The sequence below is a fragment of the Daphnia pulicaria genome, chromosome 3 (genome assembly GCF_021234035.1).
Source record: "Daphnia pulicaria isolate SC F1-1A chromosome 3, SC_F0-13Bv2, whole genome shotgun sequence".
Lineage (NCBI taxonomy): Eukaryota > Metazoa > Arthropoda > Branchiopoda > Diplostraca > Daphniidae > Daphnia > Daphnia pulicaria.
In genome coordinates this window covers 11,396,420-11,399,971 of record NC_060915.1, presented here as the reverse complement: position 1 = coordinate 11,399,971, position 3,552 = coordinate 11,396,420, and positions in this window count along the sequence as shown.

Sequence of the window (3,552 nt, the reverse complement as noted above, 5' to 3'; positions counted from 1 at the left end):
ACCTTCACCATCGATGCAAATTGAATGATGCGATAGAGGAGGATGGGTCGACTAAATGAAAAATAACCGGGGGAAGGGTCAGAAAATAGTAATCACCCCCACACCACCCAAAGCCACGTGGCCCTCCCCCCTTTATTTAAATATCTATCAATCCCCTGCATGAAAGCAATGCATTAAAATAAATTTTAGAATAATTCAATACCACTGACTTTTGATGTCTTTAAACTTATCCTCACGTGTACTGTACAGCTCGGGTTACTTTTCAAATGGATTTCGACAGCCAGAAAAGATGAAAAATGGGAAAAAGAGAAGAATCACCTCGACTCACGATTATATTCCCAACAGCAGATGTAAAGCTTCTTCTATTCTTTCTTTCGTTCATTCAGCTCCTCCCTTTTTTTTTGGCCGTGAGGTGGCGGGATCAAGTCTCCGATATCATGAAATTCAAATCAGCAAAATGTTATATAAATAAAAGGTCACCGGCGGAGAATACCGGAGAATACGCGCAGCGCACTTTGATAGAGTTGCATCCGGATTATATATAGGGACGTATAATGTTATCAGCTACTTTAGAAAAAATTCGACGTATTTATTTCCGATTTTCTGACGTAAATTTCACTTAAATTGGGCGGCACTCAAACGGAGTTGTGTGTAGTGTCGTCTGCAACCTATCGCGGCATCTATAACTATTGTACACATAGCACTTTTTCTTCCACCTATCAGACACGGAAATTTTTTTCTTTTCTTATTACGTGCACGTATACTGGATTTTGCGTAATCTAAGAACTATAAACAATTTTTTTTTTTAAATAATTACATTCCGGATAGCCGTGTACATTGCAGTATGGTTGATGCATATTCTTAAATTTACAATTTGTTCGTTGCCAAAGTCTCGCAAATCCTTTGAAAGCAATGCGACTTACTTTCTAGACATTCTCTTTCCTCCCGTCGATAGTACTATAATACATGATTTAGCATTTATATTTTAAGTACACTCTCTCCACTGCAACTTTCGTTTATTATTAGCCTTTCATCCTCCCTTTTTTTTTCTCAAGTATTTTTAGAAATTTCCCAATTGCGTCGTTGTGAGCAATGCAAATGTAGTCTCGCGCAGCAATATATTACGGCACAATAGTATGCTAATTTCGGTTGGATGTATACCTACTTATCGGAGTCTAGTGTCAGTTTACTTGGGTCTTTCAAATAATTGGCGGCTAAGGAAAACTTTGGGGTTGTGTCTATAAAATGCTGGCGGAAAAGTTCACAAGGTCCGTGACGGCATTCAAACGAAATCGGCCAATTAACAGAGCTCGGCAGAAATATATAAGTAGTCGGAAGGAAATCGAAGAATGGCAGAAGATTATTTTCACTAAGGATAAGATATTCAAACAAAAATCAACGTGACTGATTGGGCGAAGTTCAAAACGGAAACAAGAGGTTGAGAAAGATATATATTTGCATGTCAACTGTCTTGGGAGCGTTTGGCAACCGTTGGCAACCGTTGGTAACCGTGTCTGATGCAATCATTTCTATACTCTGGCGCACGTTACACCCGCACAATCAAGATCGTAAGAAAACAATAAAAGATAAACTAAAAAGAATATGCTTTTCGATTGAATAGTTCTTCAATAGGTATATTAATGTTAGTGCGCATGCCCAGTTGGTGATTAAACCCGCACGAATTAAACCGGGCCGATTTAATCGGAATGGATCGCGGAAGCCGACAACCCGTCTCTTTTGAGTCTTATTCTTCTCTTTCCGGGAAATAATTTCACCCGACGATATTTAGTCGCATTCACGGTTGAAATTTTGAGTGTTTTCTCTTCCGGGGGTTTATTCGTTCAACGTTGGCCAAATCTTATACCCACGTCGCGTTATTTATTTCTTTTTTTCTCTAAACCAAAAAATCCATCCAGCGCAACTTTTTTCTTCTTCCGTCCGTCCTTCATTTAGCCGAGCCGCAAAGGATATCCCACTGTTCAAATATAAATGGGCGGGACATATAATCCGCGATGATCCAGCATTTCAGACAGCCATCCAGCAGATACTATAGCAGCGCATCATTTTCGTTCCATATAAGCGCCGTCTATAGTTGCGTGTGGCGCTCGACTGGCGCTCCACACTTGGAAGAGTTTTTCCCCCGGCCATAAGGACCATAACGAGGCAGGAGAAGGAGCGCGGGACCTGCACGTTCGGGTAGTTTGGGCCATCACACACGAAAAAAAGAAAGAAGTGCGAAAGAGGCCAGCGAACATCTTTTCTGGGGGCCCTCCTGTGTTTATGTCCTTTTCCTTCTTTTATTTTCGTCTACTTTTTTGTTTCCCTTTTCGCTCGATCAAGTGGAAATAAAAAAAGAAAAAAGGGACAGAGAGGGATTTACGTGCACGGGAGGAACACAAGGGAAAGAAAAAAAAAGGGAAGTCCGCCTAGGATCACAAGACTTGATAACGTTCCTCAATATATACGCAAGGCCCCCCCACGTCACTAAAGGGCGGATGACGCCAGTCAGGGTCTCCCCCCCCCCCCCCCCCCCCAATAGCCAATCAGCCGAAAATAGGCAATCAAGTGCAATAAAAAGACACATTTTCTACACGCGCAACTGGAACGTGAAGGCAAAAGGACAAAAAAGAAGAAGAAGAAAGAAGAAAAGAGGAATCAGTTTCAAATCTTTCTGCCCCCGTCCAATCAGTCGATTTTTCTACTGTCAAAAAAGAAAAATGCAAATCTGCTTATCATATCATTTTTCAAGATGACAAAAAAGGTTTCATGCGAATTTTTTCCCCCCGCTGACAAAAAGAATCGATGGCAACTGAATTTTATTTTTTTTGGGTATTACGCAAAAGACCGCAGACTTGACTTTGGTGGTTTTTGGGTGGGAAACCTGCGAGTGGCGGAAGCTCCTGGAATCGCAGCCAACACATCGCCGACAGTGGAGTATATCGTCAAGAATTCATCGCGACAACCAAACTGAACTTTTTTGGGGCGTCTTTCGACTACTGCTTGCACTGCTGCTTCTGTGTAGTCGGTTGTAGGACGTGTGTCTGCAGGCGGTCCTCGGCAGTTCGCAGGACCACTTAAGAGAATTGGAGCGAGACTGAATAATTAACGATTTAACGAGGGAACGTCAAACCCATTGAACAAGTCCTTGCGACGCCAAATAATACATTTTTTTCTTTTCTAATTATTCTTTTCTCGTGAAAAGATGATGATGTCATTTTCGGCTCATCGAGGCTAACTACCCATTCTTATCTCTCGTCCTCCACCGTCTAAAAATAGTCGAAATCTTTTGTTCCCCATTTTTACCTTCTTATAGCGTTTTGAATTTGTACGAGGATTGATTAATGGCACTTGACATTTTGACGTTTTCCGATTCCGCGGATCTTGCATGACATTTTTAACTGCTGAAAAGGAGATTTTTTTTTAAATCTAAAAATCATTTCGAGTCGAGAGCAATCTGAACAGCTTCCTGGAATCAGCTAAACCAAACGGGGATGTTAGATCGCTGATGATATCTCAAGCTCGCGATAAGTCAAATCAATAAATAGGAACGTG